This window comes from Nycticebus coucang, chromosome 8 (genome assembly GCF_027406575.1).
Source record: "Nycticebus coucang isolate mNycCou1 chromosome 8, mNycCou1.pri, whole genome shotgun sequence".
NCBI lineage: Eukaryota > Metazoa > Chordata > Mammalia > Primates > Lorisidae > Nycticebus > Nycticebus coucang.
In genome coordinates, this window is record NC_069787.1 from 46,732,939 (window position 1) to 46,750,760 (window position 17,822).

The 17,822-nt window shown below is 41.8% G+C and overlaps 1 pseudogene; it reads left to right on the forward strand.

Moving 5' to 3' along the window:
- The window catches only part of LOC128591323 (centlein-like), a 53,602-nt pseudogene extending 38,606 nt beyond the window's left edge, over window positions 1-14,996 (forward strand).
- Window positions 14,997-17,822: the final 2,826 nt, after the last annotated feature.

The following is a 17,822-nucleotide window of genomic DNA, read 5'->3' on the forward strand; positions in this document are numbered from 1 at the left end:
TTTCTTATCTTTTGCTATTTTAAACAAAGCCACAGTAGATTGCTGTCACTTTCTTCAAAGTATACCTAGAATTTCATAGAAGTTCAAAGTACATATGCATTTGTAATTTTTGATGAATATCACCACATTATCTTCTCTAGTAGCAGAACCAGTTTACACTTCTATCAACAATGCATGAAAGTGCCTGCTCCTAACACCTTTGGGCAGGTAGTATCAATGGGCTTTTACTCATTTTAGAAGTTGTTGTTACAAGTTGCTTTTCTATAATGCCTTAAATTAGAAAGAATACTTTGACATTATTCTGAGTTCCTACAACAGTGGCTTAGGTTTTATTATCATAATTTTCCAAGGATCATGCCACAAATAGGGAACAAAATCAGACGTGGAACCCGAGTCTTTCACCTCTGAATCATAATTTTCAGCAGTTAAATGAAGCAGTTGTAATATTTCTGAGAAATTAACCTTCCCATGTACTAAGTTGCATGGTGCATAGTTTCACATTTTTAAATTATTAAGTACTATGGAACATAGCAGATCTAATCCTAGGCAAGATAGCAAAATCTGACGTTTCCTTGCATTTGCATGCATTCCACTCTGAAAAAAATCAAGAATACAAAGTGCTTCGCTATTTCTTTTTTCTTTTCTTTTTTTTTTTTTTTTTTTTGCAGTTTTGGGACAGGGCTGGGTTTGAACCTGCCACCTCTGGCATATGGGACCGGTGCCCTACCCCTTTGAGCCACAGGCACCACCCACTTCATTATTTCTTGATACTATATCTGAAAGTAACTATAAAGACAGTTTTCAACCCCTTAGCTCTCACCCTGTCTTTACTATATTACACTGCTTGGATTGCCTTTACAGATACCAAACTGGGTGGCTTAAACGAAAGTTATTTATTTCTCATAGTTTTGGAGATAGGGAAGTCCAAGATCAAGACACTGACAGATTTGGTTCTTGGCGAAGGACTTCTTGTTTATGACTGCCTTCTTTCTGTGTCCTCACATGGTAGAGAGAGAGTGGGAGCTTTGGGCATTCATGAATGCCTCCTATAAGGGCATTCATTAATCCTATGATGGGGGTCCCACTCTCATGACGTCCTCTAGTCCTAATTACTCCCAAAAGCCCCATCTCCAAATACCATGACATTGGAGGTTAGGACTTCACATAGGAATCTGGGGAGATGTAATTCAGTCCAAGGCAAACCCTATGATGAATGGGTAAGAATGCAGTTCCCAGGCTTAGCTTTAGATTGTGGATGGTGAAGCAACCCAGACTGGCCCCAGATTTGAATGGGAACCCAAAATTGACTCAACATAGGTCTCCTCTGTTGCCTTCTCTCATTTTTGATATTTTGTATATTCAACCACTGACCACCTGTCTTTGGCCAGGCACTGTTTTCTAGGTGCCAGGAAGAGCACTGAACAACATCAAAGTCCAACATGCACAGAGCTTACATTCTGCTGGGAAAAAATAAATGTCAAATTAACATTTAATGTCAGGGGTAGCAGGTGCTAAGAGGAACAAGCAGGCTGGGTGTCAGAGAAAATGTTACTTTAAAGAGCTTGCTTCACCAGCTACCTCTCCTTTTGTTTACAAGGTTCATAAGCCCTCTTTCGCTTGCTTTCTCTTGAACTCTCTCTACTCCATCACTTTCTAATGCATATGGTATTCTTTTTTTTTTTTTTTTTGGCATTTTTGATATTTGAAAGAGCATTTAATATTGAGAAAGCCTCTATTATTTATTGAACTCTTACAATGTGTTATGCTCTGTGCTCAAATGTTTTCTTGGACTTGTTCATTAATCCTCACAACAACCCCATGAGGTAGACTTTATTATTGTTAATAATTTTCAGATGCAGAAACCCACTAGTGCACAACAAAGTTAAGTAAGCTCATTGGTCATTTGTCTATCTTTCTTGGAAAAATGTCTATTCAAATTTGTTCACTGATGAATTAATGTGAAATTATGTGAATTATGATCTGAATGTGTCTGAATTATGTGAATTATGATCTGATTTATGTGTTGAAATTTAAGGACCAATGTTATAATATTAAGAAGTAGGGCCTTTAAAGGTGATTAAATCATGACATCAGAGCACTCATAAATGGAATAGTGCCCTGATGAAAGGACTTGAAGAAGTGAGATCACTCTTTTCTGCTAATCCGCCAGATGAGGACACAGCCTTCTCCCTTTCTTTTACTTTGCCCTTCCTTCTCTCTGCTGTGTGAAGATGCAGCAAGGAGCCCCTCCCGAACACCAAATATTGGCACCTTGACTGGAGGCTGTGGACTTCCCAGCCTCCAGAACAATAAAAAATACATTTCTGTTCTTTGTAAAATACCCAGTCAGTGGTATTTTGTTGTAGTAGCACAGAGGGATTAAGACATTGTCCACAATTTAATGATTATTCTGGACCACAACCCACATCCTTGGGCATTTCTTTTTATATTTCCCCTCTAGAATTCATTCAAAGAGATGTATCACTTTATCATAACCTTTGGGTTAATAGAGGCACAGTTATAATTGCTATTCATAATAAGGAGAAATCCTGGTCAATCCTGATGTGCCATCTGGCCTAATTAAAAAAAAAAAGTCGACGCCTGTAGTCCCAGCTACTCGGGAGGCTGAGGCAAGAGAATCGCGGAAGCCCAAGAGTTAGAGGTTGCTGTGAGCTGTGTGACGCCACGGCACTCTACCCGAGGGCGGTACAGTGAGACTCTGTCTCTACAAAAAAAAAAAAAGTTGGGTGGTGCCTGTGGCTCAAAGAAGTAGGGTACTGGCCCCATATGCCGGAGGTGGTGGGTTCAAACCCAGCCCCAGCCAAAAACTGCAAAACAAAACAAAACAAAACAAAAAAAGTCAATGATGGTAATTACAAATAATTTTAGAATTTATAGGTAATTTAAATAGTCTGATTCTTAAAATTGGCAGTTGATTAAGATTCTCATTGACCCTTCATTTCTAATTTTCCTCATTTCAATCTACTCTATACATTGCTGCCTGAATAATTTTTAACAGTGTAAATCTCATCATGTCACTCTCTGGCTCAGAAGCTTCGATAACTTCCCATTGCCAACCAAAGTAAATGCAATCTTCTATAATCCAAGATCTTTCCATATGCTGTGGTTTGTATGTGTCCCTCAAAAGTTTGTGTGTTGAAGACTTGGTTGCCATCTTGGTGGTGTTGAGAGGTGAGGGCTTTAGGAGGAGTTTGGGTCATAGAAGCTCTGCACTCAAGAGTAGATTAGAATTGTTATCACTTGAGTGGATTTGTTATCTTAGGAGTTAGGTCCCCTTTTTTTCTCTGACATAGTTACTTCCACCTTCTGCCCTTCAGCCATGGGATAACCTTCTCTAGGTGCTGGTATCATGTTCTTGGCTTTCCAAGCTCCAGAACTGTGAGCCAAATAAACTTCTTTTTATAAATTATCCAGTCTATTGTATCCTGATATAGCAGCATAAAATGTACTGACATCATCTTTTTTTTTTGACACAGACATCAGTGGAATTCACATTTTATAGTGTTACCCCAAATGCAAACATGTATTATGTACATAAGCAAATACACACTCAACAAGAAAACATATCTTTCACAAAAAGTTCACACTGTTACTATATGAAATGCATTCTGATATTCTGAAACACTTCTCCCCCAGAGGAAAAAAAGAAAAGAAAAAAAAAATGTGATGACTCACTAAATAGATGTGCAAACATGACTCTACAGCATGGCCAAATATGGCAAGTTTCTTCAGAGTTTGATAAAACCTACTCCAATGATAGTAAAAACTGGTTGCACATTAGAATCATTAGGAGAACTGAAATCATTAAAAAAGAAAAAAGCCAACATAATCTCAATTTCCACCATCAAAAATCAAAAATTATCATTCATAAAGCCCAGGAAAGACCCCAGAAGACTGTGTTTTTTATTAAATCTCCCCAGTTAATTCTGTTGTGCAGCCAGATTTGGGAACAATTACTCTTACCATGTACTACTTGTCTTTCCCCTATCCCAACCAAATATTTCTTGCGTTGTGTATGTTCATTTTCCTCTACCTGTTGTCTATGCCCTCTGCCTTTCTCAGGCCTTTCTCAAATACCACTTCCTACTTAGTCTTCCAAACCAAAGAACAGTGTCCTCCCCTTGGGTTTGCCAAGATATTTATCTGGGTTTTGTTGATGGCACTTCTCTCGCCCCAGCTCATTGTGCGCATCTTTCTCATACATGGTATGCAACCACATTATAATTATCCCTCATAAGGGAGAACAAGACCCACTTAAAGTTAGAATTTGAAAAATTTCCTTGAAATAGAAACTTCCATTCTGGGGAAGAGCTAGTAAAAAGAGAGTTTTAGTAACATCGGATTCTATTATTTATTCATTTTTTTTAAACAGAGTCTTACTCTGTTGCCCAGGCTGGAGTGCCATGGCCTTCCTCACAGCAACCTCAGACTCCTAAACTCAAGCAATTCTAATGCTCCAGTCTCAGCCTCCCAAGTAGCTGAGACTACAGGCACCTGCCACAGCCCTGGCTATTTTTTCTATTTTTAGAAGAGATGGGGGGTCTCATTCTTGCTCAGGTTGGGTTCAAACTCTCCTGAGCACAAGAGATCCTCCTACCTTTGCTTCTTAGAGTGCTAGGATTACAGGCGTGAGCCACCATGCCTGGCTGCATTCTGTTATATTTGAATGTGACATTATGGACATGAATGTTAAGACTTTCTATAGATGTAGGGGATATTCACGCAAGCTAGCCTTTGGTTAACTCTTTTCCAACATTCCTTTCATCACAGACCTCTAAAGGAAGAGATTGGCCAGACCTAAATGCCCATAATCAAAATAGGGTGGAATCAAAATTCTCCCCATCTTGTTTGATGTTAGTCTCCCTTAAAAGTTCCTAGTCTCTGTGACTGGGGGCTTCTAGGTCATGTCTGTGAACTTGAAGCAAATCAAACATCCCAAATATTTTATTTTCATCTGATTTGGCTGTGTGTGATCAGAGCACCAGCACACGTTATAGAATTATGTTTTCCATTTTGCATGGGTATAAATTAAAACACAGAGGGGATTTGATTAGCTCAAGATCCCAGAGTGACTAAAATGATGGGAATAAAGCCTTGCTCCCCAGATTCCTGGCCCAGTTCACTCTATACAAAACCACAGGTATGTTGCCTTCTTGCTGATGAGGCCACAGAGCATTCCTTGGAGGGGATACCCACTAGCTCTGGGAGGATGAAGGCACAGGGGGAAGCTTCAGAGAGCAACTCAGAGAATCAGAATAAGGGCCAATGACATCCTAGAAGTTTGAGTGAACATTTTTCAATAAGATTTAGAAAACATGTGGTTAGCAAATACATAACAGGGTTTAGGGATATTTATTTTAAATGTCAAGCCACTTTGCATTTATGGATAATATCTAGTCCTGTATGTTCATCTCTTACTCTGAGTACAATGTAAACAAAATGATAAGACAATATAAAGTTTTTTAAAAAGACAACCATCATTTAAACTCCTAGGAAATGCTAAAATTTAAAATGACACCAATGACAAAATGAAGGTGGTGCTAGTGGTGTCAAATTATATAACTGGGTATCAGAATTAGCAAAGAGTGGAAATTCTGGCCTCCCGGTATATCTCAGAAGAGGGAAAACCACTGGAGATTCCCCCTATATACCCAAGATCACAATGTCACCCCATTTGACAGTGGATACTCTACTTGGTCAATCTTTCTGACCTCATCTGAAATGAAAGGTATCTTGGGATCTTTCCTATTTTTTTTTTTTTTTTTTTTAGAGACAGAGTCTCACTTTGTCACCCTCAGTAGAGAGCTATGGCATTACAGCTCACAGCAACCTCTAGCTCTTGGGCTTAGGCAATTCTCTTGTCTCAGCCTCGGGAGTAGCTGGGACCACAGGCTCCTGCCACAATGCCTGGCTATTTTTTTGTTGTTGTTGCATTTTGGCCTGTGCTGGCCACCCTGAGCCACAGGCACTGCCCTCTTTCCTCATTTTCATAGTATTTTGATTGAATATATATGTTCTCTCTGCCTGGCCTCTCCTTCCAACTTTAACCTATCCCACTCTTCCCTTTCCATCTGGGCACACGTATCACACTAAACTTTACATTCCTTTCATACCTCAGGGCCTTTGCAAGTATCATTTTTTGTGCCTAGGTTATTTTTTTGTTTTTCAAGACAGGGTCTTGCTTTGTTGCCCAGGCAGGAATGCAATGGTTAGATAATAGCTCACTTCTACCTTGAACTCTTGGGCTTAAGCTATCCTCTTGCCTCAGCCTCCATAATAGCTAGGACTAAATGCATGTGTCACCATGATACCAGCTAATATTTTTATTTTTTGTAGATACAGGGATTCACTATGTTGCCCAGGCTGCTCTGGAATTCCTGTCCTCAAGTTATCCTCTCGCTTTGGCCTCCCAGACTTGAACTATCATGCCTAGGTTCTATTTTATTTTTATTAAAACATTTATCATCGGGTGGCACCTGTGGCTCAATGGAGTAGGGCACTGGTACCATATGCTGGAGGTGGTGGGTTAAAGCCAAGCTCTGGCCAAAAAAACCCAAAAAAACAAAAACAAACAAACAAACAAACAAAAAAAAATTATCATCATCTTAACTCTAATTTGTTAACTTTTTTATTGTCTATCTTCTCCACTAGATAGTAAGCTCAGGACAAATAGAGGCCTTGTCTACCCTAGTCAAGGGTTTACCCCCAGCATGTAAATTACTTGGCAATTATTAAGGGCTAAGTATGTGTGTTGTATAAATGAAACATCCATTAGTGATGTCACTGGAGGAAATTCCTCTTCAACTCCATGGATAGCTCTAAGAAATCACCTAATAATGATTTTTGGGATGACTTCAGCAAGTACATTAGGTAATATTTCCAAAGTATAGGCTGGCTTCCAGAAAACATTAGCCAGCCTTCACTGTTCACAAGAAGATGAATTCAGCTTCCTATTGGATAATCTTTTACTTACATGACGTAGTAAAGGATGAAGGGCAGGTGTCCTGGGTGTCAGGGAAAAGCTGTACCCTAGCCTGTTGTGCCTGCTTCTGGCAGCAGAAGAGCCCTGATGAAAAGCAGAGGAAATTACAGTCATCGGGCCTTGTGGTCACAAGGGCATGTGTTACATTTGCAAGGTCATCATGGAATAATTTATGGTATAGCTTGCACACATTTTCTGCTGAAAGGGAGATTTTTCTTTTTTTTTTTTTCCCTACCACATCCAACAAATGGTTTGCCAAAGGAAGGGCACAAGATCAGCAGCACGGATGAGCTGGCTCAGTGTTTTTAGACAAGAACTTTAATAAACCAAGATTCCCTCTGACTCCTCCAAAAAGGCCAATAGAATTTACTCATTACCAAGTGTGAACAGCAACCACACAAAGCCACCAGATCACTTTTGTCTGCCATACCAAAAGCCATTTCTCAAAAAAATTCCTAAATAGTAACACTGTCAATGCTTATTTTACTAAAATCTTTAGGGAAAAAAAGAGTGTTAACCTACTTCTTTATGAATAAACATAAACATTTATGTACAAATGGAGCACAAAGTATGTGGTGCACAAATAAGATACATATTTTGATGGTAGGAGAGAGGGGACTTGACTGTATATAAAGGGCATAGAACAAAGGAGATGAAAGAGATATGCAAGGGGGGCTCTGTTTGACACAATTACATTGCAATCATATACATAGCTCAGGCGATATGGAGCTTTAACAAAATCTATAATACTTGAGCAGCAGACACAATGCATAGCTAAAGCAATAAGTTAAGATAGCAAAACAGCATGCAATAGAAACAAAGCACACAGAATGTAGTCTGGTCCCAACGACCAGGTGACCAGGTACAAATGAAGTCAAAACTTATCATATGCATATGTAACCTTATAAACCCTACTATAAAGGACTTCAATTTCTATAGAAATATGGTTTTCACATGAAATTATTTTATGGCAAAGAATTAGAACTTTGTTTTCATAAATTATTTCATATAATCCTTTGTTTGTTTGTTTGTGTGCCTGTCACTCTATCAGGGATAATGGGGAAATTAAGAAAAGTTTAATATGGGGTGGCGCCTGTGGCTCAGTGAGTAGGGCGCCGGCCCCATATGCCGAGGGTGGCGGGTTCAAACCCAGCCCCGGCCAAACTGCAACAAAAAAATAGCCGGGCGTTGTGGCGCGGGCGCCTGTAGTCCCAGCTGCTTGGGAGGCTGAGGCAAGAGAATCGCTTAAGCCCAAGAGTTAGAGGTTGCTGTGAGCCGTGTGACGCCACGGCACTCCACCCGAGGGTGGTACGGTGAGACTCTGTCTCTACAAAAAAAAAGAAAAAAAAATATATAAAAAAAAAAAAAAAGAAAAGTTTAATATGTAGTGTCTCCTCAAAGAGCTTGCTTTCTCATCAAGGAGATAAATTAGACACATATAAAGTAACCACAATTAAATAACAGTATGTAATTAGGTAATAAATCAATGATCCAGGCTATAAATGCAGTAGGAGCTGGGGGTGGGGGAGAGAGAGAGAGAGAAAGCATGAGTATTCTCAGAAATAAAGATAGGCTCCATGAAGGATGTGAAATCAAATCCTGAAAGATGGATGGGATTTAAGGGCCGAAGATGGACCTGGGATGCAACATTTGCTTTAACATCTATATACTATTTCCTTAGGCAAGGTGAAGTTTCAGAGTCTCTTTATCATCCATATAAGAGTGATGATAATGCCTAGCTCTGTCTGTTGGAAAGATTCAATAATGTATGCAGAGAAAACGATAAATAACTTGACATATAGTAGGTACTAAGTAAATTTTAACTATAATTATAAATGGTCTTATGTAGTTGTGTCCCTGTTGTGAGGGACTTCCACTCACCTTTGGAAGTTGGATATAATAAGTTGGCACAAATAGGTAAAGAGAAAGAAGTGCATTTTGGGGTGGCGCCCATGGCTCAGTGGGTAGGGTGCTGGCCCCATATACCCAGCATGGTGGGTTCAAATCTGGCCCTGGCCAAATTGCAATAAAAGCATACTGAGAGACAGAGGCAAGAGAATCGCCTAAGCCCAGAAGTTGGAGGTTGCTGTGAATTATGTGATGCCATGGCACTCTACTGAGGGTGATAAAGTGAGACTCTGTCTCTACAAAAAACAAAAAAACAAGTGCAAAGTGCATTCTGCTGTAGAGTCAAGAGAAAAATGTAGAAGTGATTATGCACATTTCTAGGAACGCTATCCAACCAGAATTGTGGGTTCATGCCTTGGTGAGGAAAAACATTGTATAAATAGGAGGAATCATTCATTCATTCAACACAAACTTAGTAAACAATAAGTAGGTAACAGGCACTGTACTAGGGTATAGGAGTTGAAAAATGGTGAGCCTTGGGCGGCGCCGGCAGCTCAGCGGATAGGGTGCCAGCCGCATACACTAAGGTTGGCAGATTCAAATCTGACCCAGGCCAGCTAAAACAACAATGACAACTGCAACAACAACAACAAAAATAGCTGGCGTTGTGACAGGTGCCTATAGTCCCACCTACTTGGGAAGCTGAGGCAAGAGAATTGCAGCTGTGATAAGAGCTGTGGAACTACCCAGGGCAACAGCTTGAGACTCTGACTCAAAAAAAAAAAAAAAAAAAAAAAAAGGTGAGCATTGAAAAGGAGATATTACAATTTGCCTTGGCATGGTAGAAAGCAGAGCAAGATTGAAGATATTTATTTAGCTACTTATTAAGCAGGGGAGGGACATAAAATAAAAATAGAATTAAAAGAGCTAAAGTCTGGCAGCAAATGGATGAGAATGGGAGTGGAAGGTGAATATAAGGAGCACAATTGAAACATTGCTGCAATAGTTAACCTGAAAGAATGGTGGTCACATAAATAAACTTGGAATGGATAAATGTGAGGAGTAAACTGAAGGAACTTCTTTGTGAATTAATAAAAAATGATTTGGGAGATGAAAGCAAGGAAAAGATGGTTCAACATTGAATACAAGGTTTGCCTCTAAATGAATGAAATGAATGGAAGAACAGTAAAGACAGAAAAAGGAAAGTTGAAAAAAGAAATTTGAAAGGGTCATGAATGGTTTCAGTATCAGTGTGAGTTTGAGATGAAGAAGAGCTAGTTATTGAATATTCTATTAACAAGAGCCATTTAGAGAAAGTAAGCTAAGGAATGAGAATTTGGGGAAAATAGAAATGCATATTGAGTTCAGGTTGCATTTGGGGTTCAGACGCTGAAGACCATAACAAAAAGAGAAGAGAAAAACCATGAGGCTTGACCATTTGAGCAGCAGGGGTGGGAGAGGATGTTAAGGAAAGGAAGGAGCCAGCATAGGAAAGCATGAAAGAACACTAGAGGGGAGTGTTCATTTTTGAAAGATCATCAGTATCACAATATCTGAGAGTCAAAGAATAGGATTGGGGTACATACTACTGCATTTGTTCACAAAACGAATAATGGATAACTATAAAATAATGCAGACTTCTAAAAATATGTTAATGGCAGGAAATTTTTAAAATATTTTGATATTGCAAATATAGATTTAATGTTTTCAAAAGTCTGGCAGATAATTAATCTGTTGATTTGGAAATAAGAAATTAGAATTCCTGGGGGTTCGCAAAATAAAAATGTATTTTGTATTTTCCAAGACACTTCACTTACATCTTTCTAAATAATAATATTGAATGATCGTAATTACATAGTAATTCATTTTCCTGTGATACGGTTATACTAAATTCTCAGAGGTTTTTTTTTTATTAAATCATAGCTGTGTACATTGATATGATCATGGGGCATCATTCACTAGCTTCAAAGACCGTTTTAGTCAAGTATGATTTAGTACATGAATCAGTGTATTGTATAAGAGTATATATTTCAATAACATGTAAAAATTAACTCTACCTGATAAGGATACTTAATAGAAAACACTAAAATATAGGAAACATTAATATAACATCAATGACAATGAAATATACTTAAAAATTGTAAGCTAAAACCATAAATATTTAGTATTTTAATATGTTTAAAATAAAATTAAACTTAAAACTAAGTTAAATTAAAACTTTGAAAACATTAATTGCTTTATCTCAATCTCGGTTTCATGATAAAGTTTCCCTATGTAGAGAAATTTCTTTCATTTGCTGTTGACATTGATCAAATTGATAACAGTAAGTCTGAAAGCATCCTAAAGTTGAGCATTAACGTATATATTATTCCATATAAACTCACCTTCTTTTTCTTTTAGGATGAAAATATTTTGTCTGCCTTTATGTTGGTTTTAATATTGAAATTATATTGCTTTCTTTAAGTTCATATTTTTCCACAACATTTATATTTCCTGTCCTTTGTATTCACATAGAACAGTCATCTATTATGAATATATTGAGTAGCATTTGAATAATATAATATTCAGGATCTTCTACCAGGGTAAACAGCAATACTCAAAATCATGTGTTGAAATGATCAATTTAAGGACTTATTTTGTTTTTAAAACATGTTATTCCTTGGAACACACACATAAAATTTGTAAAGAGCATATTATGCAGGCCAAGCACCTTGGCTCACACTTGTAATCCCAGCACTTTGGGAGGCCGAGGTGGGTGGATTGCCTGAGCTCCCAGGTTCAAGACCAGCCTGAGCGAGAGCGAGACCCCATCTCTAAAAGTAGTCGGGCATTGGGGTGGATGCTTGTGGTCCCAGCTACTAGGGAGGCTGAGGCAAGAGAATCCCTTGAGGCTAAGAGTTAGAGGTTGCTGTGAACTATGATACCAGGGCACTCTACCAGGGTGGACAAAGTGAGACTCTGTCTCAAAAAAAAAGAAAAAGAAAAAGAATATGTTATGCAAATAAGCTTATATTTACTTAATTTGCAAAAATGACTCATCAGTTGTGGTAGACAGGATCATGAATACACACTTACAGTGTGGCCACAACCACAAACTAAACTAACTGATTAAACCGTAACCTCTTCTGGAAATGTAACCTTAACTTTCAACTCTGTGTCAGCATTTTGTGCTCTCACATTCAGTTTAACTAGTAATGTCTCTATTGATGCTTAAGTTTTAATTTTCATAGGAGAATTATGATTTAAGAATTTTTGCATTTTGCTGTTTTTCACAGATTTTTATCAGAATTTGGAAAAAATATACAAATTTAGTGGGAAATGACAGGAGGAAATTCCTACATGAAAACTCTAAACAGACATGCCACTTCTCTGTAATCTCAGAAAACTTGAAGCTGCAAGTACCGTAAATAGAAATGCAACCTCAAAATGGACTAAATGATAAGGAGGTTAATTATGTCACATAACAGCAAATTCCAGGCTGGTTGTGGTGGCTCGTGCCTGGAATCCCAGTACTTTGGGAGGCCTGGGCTGGAGAATCCCTTGAGCTCAGGAGTTTGAGACCAGCCTAAGCTAGAATAAGACCCCATCTCTACTAAAAATAGAAAAATTAGCCAGGTATTGTGGTAGGTGCCTATAGTCCCAACTGCTCATGATTTTGAAGCAGAAGGATTGCTTGAACACTTGAACTCAGGAGTATAAGGCTGCTGTAAGGTAGGTTGATACCAGGGCACTCAAGCCTGGGCAAAACAGTGAGACTCTATATCAAAAAAAAAAAAAAAGTAACAAATATGTACATATATTTAAAAATGAGAAATAACTTTTCCAAAGCAAGACAAAATTTATTGAGAAGTATGGCATTGATTTACATTTTTGGTCAATCTCTTAAACGTTTGATATAATAAAAGACAGGTGGTTTCTCACATCTATTTCTGCATTCAAACTGTTGTGATATCACATGTCAGATTGCTTTTGGAAAACACCCACTGTACACACAGGAGTAAATGTGAGTGAAAAAGGCAAATAACTTGCCAATATATATTTTTTTATTAAATCATAGCTGTGTACATTAATGCAATCATGGGGTACAATGTGCTGGTTTTATATACAATTTGAAATATTTGCATCAAACTGGTTAACATAGCCTTCATGGCATTTTCTTAGTTATTGTGTTAAGACATTTGTAGTCTATATTTAGTAAACTTCACATGTACCCTTGTAAGATGAATTTTAATTAGAATAGTTTTGACTTCATGGGCCTCCTAGAAGAGTCTTTGGGACACTTAGGCTCATATTTGAGGATTGATGGTACAGGAAGTCAACTGTACTTGCTACATAACCCCAAAGAATGAACTCTTTTATTCCATTATTTTTACAGGGAATTTGTTTGGCCCTTGTATCAATATAGTGTAATGATTTGGACATTTCTTCATTAATTCAAAAAATATTTATGAGAGTTCATTTTGTGCCCGGCACTATTTCAGGGGCTAAGATAAGGTGTATACATTGAGTCCTCACTTGGCAGGGTGTAGTCCCACAAACACCCATATTCTTTCAGACTGGGACCATAGGTACCCTAATAGTGATGATCCTCAGTTGTAATTTTTGGGATGTGGGAGGAAGCTGGAGTACCTAGAGAGAAAATGCACAGACAAGGGGAAAGTATGCAAATCCCACACAGACATCGGCCCCACCTGGGAACTGATTTTTTTCTGATCAACTACTGCTGTTAAAGGGACCTGCTGTGAAGTCCTTGTCCTCATGAAGCTTACGTTTTAGTTGAAGAAAAACAATACACACATAAATGAGACAATTTCAGATACTGATAAGGAACAAAAGTATTGGGAGGTAAGTGTGAGGGGTGTTTTGGTGGTAGGGAAAATTGATATTAGACCTGAGACAGGAACGGTAAGAAAGAACCACTGGAAAACTTGGGAGAACATTCCAGGTAGAGAGAATGGCAGGGGTAAACCACAGGAAGAAGCTTGGCAAATGAGAGGAACAGAAAGGAGAGCATTTGTGACTTGAGTTTAGTCCACAAGGGGAATGAACAAATGGACTAAAACAGTGGAGTCAAGCAGCTGTAGCTCATTAAGGTCTTGCAGGCCACAAAAGGGACTTAACATTTTATTCTCATTGTCATACAAATCACTGGAGGAAGTAAGACACTTCTCTTATAAGCTAGGCTTTGCTGCCTTCTGTAAATTCTCCCACCTTCTCCAAGGACTGCTTTACAGGCCAACACATTCCCCATCTTTATAAAGATGATGCTTTAGAAAAGCATGTGACCCCAAGTAGACACATCTTGCCTCACATAAATTGTTTGTATGTTAACATCCAAAACAGATAGATCTGGAACCAATCAGGAGAATGTAAATTACAGGTTGCTTGATGTGCCTTAACTTCTGCATGTTGGCCAGTGTAGGTGCACAGCCAAAATGAACTGTGTGAATACAATTGTTTGGCAATTACTGGTCTGTCACTTGTCCAAAGTGCTAAGTGTGTGAATGGATTTGTATGGGTAATGACTCTGAAATTACCAGCTAGCTTTTCTCATCTCTCCATGATAGAGGAAAACACATCCGAACTTGGCTCATTTCTGGAGAAGTCTTGTGATGATCCTCAGTTGTTCAGAATGCACATTTGGTCATCATTATCCCTCCGGTAATCAGTTTCTACAAACTATAAGATGATGTTACAGTTACACCTTATTCAAATCATCTAAAGATGACCCTTCCAAGAGAACATGTATTTAAATATATATGGACAGTTGCTGGTATCTCTGCTTTAATTATACCACAGTGAGAGAAATCTTGTGTCACTGGAAACCTCTAGATGGACCACGTGTCTAGAACTCTAAGGTTATTTACTGTAAATAATATGGGAGATGTGATTACTAGACAGATTCCTCCACAACAAAATGATGCACAGAATCCACAAACGGAGTGTCTTGAAATCAGCTTTGAAAGGGCCTAGAAACAGCCAGGAATTTGGACCCAATCAGTACACAGAACTGCAGGTGCTGTGTGTCCCTCTCCCCCAGTTAAAACGCTGGATCCACGTGAATAATAAGCTTAATCACATTTTCAAGACAGCTGTGGGTACTTGGGACCTAGTCTCTCGTCAGCGGCTCCCGAAAAAATTTTGAAGGTTACTATGAAAATTTATATTAAACTTAAGACCAGATTGTGCATCAAAGAAAATAAAACGCCTTAATTTCAAGGCTACGTTTTTATTTAATTGTGATCTCTGATTGCAATTAAGCAGTCTCTCTCTCACCCCAAGGAAGAAGGGAGGATTTTCACTTTTCTGTAGGAACCGGTAACCAAACCTGTTGTTCTGCCAAGTCAGTCTTCCCCATTCTCTGATTTCTTAGTGCTCTGGGAGTGGCCTGAAACCTCTGCCTGCCTCCCGTCAGATAAGCAGAAAGTTTGCTCTAGCTTTGATAAATCTGCACTAGGCAGATATGTTTTTGGCACTAAGTGTACGTTCCCAAGATGATGACGATGAAGTCCCCCCACCCCCACCGGCCCTTTCTGGCGGCCACGGAGTGTGTTTTGCCTGCGTTTAAGAAACGTCCTTCATCTGCTGGCGTGTGCGCGCTCCGCCCGAAGCCAGCGTTTCTGAGTCGCAGGGCAGGGCGACTTGGGTCGGCTGAGTGTCACCCACAGATGTGACCGGTCTTCCCCCCCGCGGGCGCCCGCGGAGGCAACAGCCTCCTTCCTCTCTAGCCCGCGGCCCGCGGCCCAGACCAGGGGAAGGGGACGGAAGCTCTCGCCACAAGCCGGCGTCTGGGCCGGCACACAAAACGCCGCCACCAGAAACTTTTTCCCCCAGCTGCGCGCAACTTTTGGCCTTTCCTCCCGGCACGTTCTCGTCCCGAGTTTCTGTGCCCAGGGTTTCCCTCCGCCTTCCTCGCTTTCTCCACAGCGGCGCGCGGCGGACCTGGGCTGAGAGGGGCGAGGGAGCCGGGGCAGCCGCGGCGGGGACGCAGGAGCAGGGCAATGGCCAGGGCAGGACGGGACGCGGCGGCGGCGGCGGTCCGGGAGGAGGAACTGGTCAAAGGGGACCGCGACCCGCGAGCGCCCGGAAAGGAAAGAGCTGCCGCGGTTTGCTGCCGTCGGAATAAAGTTGGCGCCCTTTCCTCGGCGTTTCGCAGCCTTCTCTCCTCGCCTTTCCTGCCTCCTCCCCCCCTTTTTTGACAGCTGGGAGCTAGCGGCCACCTCCACCTCCACAGCCGCACCCCCGGGGGGCGCCGGAGTTGTTTTCCATCCCCAGAAAGTTGTTTTTCCATCCCCAGAAAGAGACCGAGAAGGTGGGAGGGGGAGAAATATACATGCTCCTTCTTGAAACCCCTAGAAATCTGAGGGCTAACAACCACCAAACTAAGCTACTTTTATTTTGCAAAAGGGAAGCAACATTGTAGTCACGACAATTTTGCAGAGAGAGGAAAAACTTGTGGGGCTTGGAAAGCCGCTCCGGGTCACCTCGCCCGCAGTCTCCCCCTCCTCCCGCGAGCAGCCCCCTCCCGGGACAGTGCGTTCCTTTTTTTTTTGTCCCGAGGAGGAGCCGGGGGAACTCTGCGGGATTGGACTTGAGGAGGAGCGCGACCCTGGGCGCGCGTGTAAATCAGTCACCTGAGCGCTGAGGGGCCGCGGCGAGGGCGCGCGCGGGCGGGCGCGCGGGCGGGGAGAGGCGGAGGCGGCGAGTGCGGCGGCCCGGAGGAAATCGGAGGGGAGGGAAGGAAAGGCCGAGACGGAAGGAGCGAGAGGCGGCCGCTAAGAGGAGACCAAGAGGCGGGGGCTGCCCTTGACAACCAGCATGCCGAGATGGTAAGAAGTTTCCACCCTCCTTTCCTTTTTATTCTAGACTTCGTAAGAAATGACTTCCGCGCCCGAGCCCACCAGAGCCGCCCGGGGGCTGTGTTTTCCTTCAGTCCGGCGGCGTGAGGTGGAGGGGGCGCTGAGGAGGGCGGGCGGGAGAGGAAAACCCCAGTCCAACCTGGCCCCTGCTGTGCTCCCGCAGTCTGCCCCTAAACTTGGCCCCAAGTTTCCGAGGCGAGTCCAGGTGGGAGGGTGTGTGTGTGAGGGGGGCTCAGTCAAGTTCGGCCGCGCTCGCGGCTTCAGAGCAGAGGTGAGCAGCTGGCGAGCGGGAGGCTCCCAGGAGTTGGGGACGAGATGGAAGGGACGCGGGGGACGAATGGAACGCTGGAAGGAGCTGGGGCGGAGAGGAAAGCGGCTGGGACCTCCGGTAACTTTTACAACTCGCGGGCCGTGAGGGACGGGCGGCTGGGCGTGGGTGCCCGGCGCGGCGGCGAGGGCGCAGCCGCCCGGCCCGGCTCGGCTCCTCGGCTCGTCCCTCCTTCTGCCTGTTCCGAGCCTGCCCTTTGTAAGGAAAGGTGGGAGGAAATGCCTCCAAGTGCAGAACGCGGGGCAGGCGAGTCACTCCTCGCCTGAGAGGGATCCACACGTATTTTCCAGGTGCAGTTCTAAAGGAGCCGATTTGTTTTACTTAACACATTGACTGGACTGTGGGATTTGGGGCCCGGGGAAGGAGCAGAATAAAAGAAAATAATAATAATAATAAATAACCCAACTAGGTGAAATCCCCTGTGAGGTGAGGCTAAGGTTTTTAAGAAGTCCCAAGTGTAAGTGCAGGAGGGAACTGGCATGGCTTTGCGAAGCGAGACTCAGCCCGGTCCTTGTCCGCGGAGCGGCTTCTCTGCAGCGAGGCAGCGTGCAGTTAGTTCGCCGGGTGATGAGCCGCTCTGTCCTCTTTCGGGGAAGTGATTTGTTAGAAATGGGGCCTGACCCCCCAATGTACACAGCCCTACTATGAAACTAATTTGGGACTCTCACATGAAAGCTATAACCCAGCTACAACTTAACAATAGGGGGAAGTGGGAAAGGGGGGGGTGGGTAGAGGGAGGGGGATCGGTGGGATCACACCTGTGGTGCATCTTACAGGGGTATTT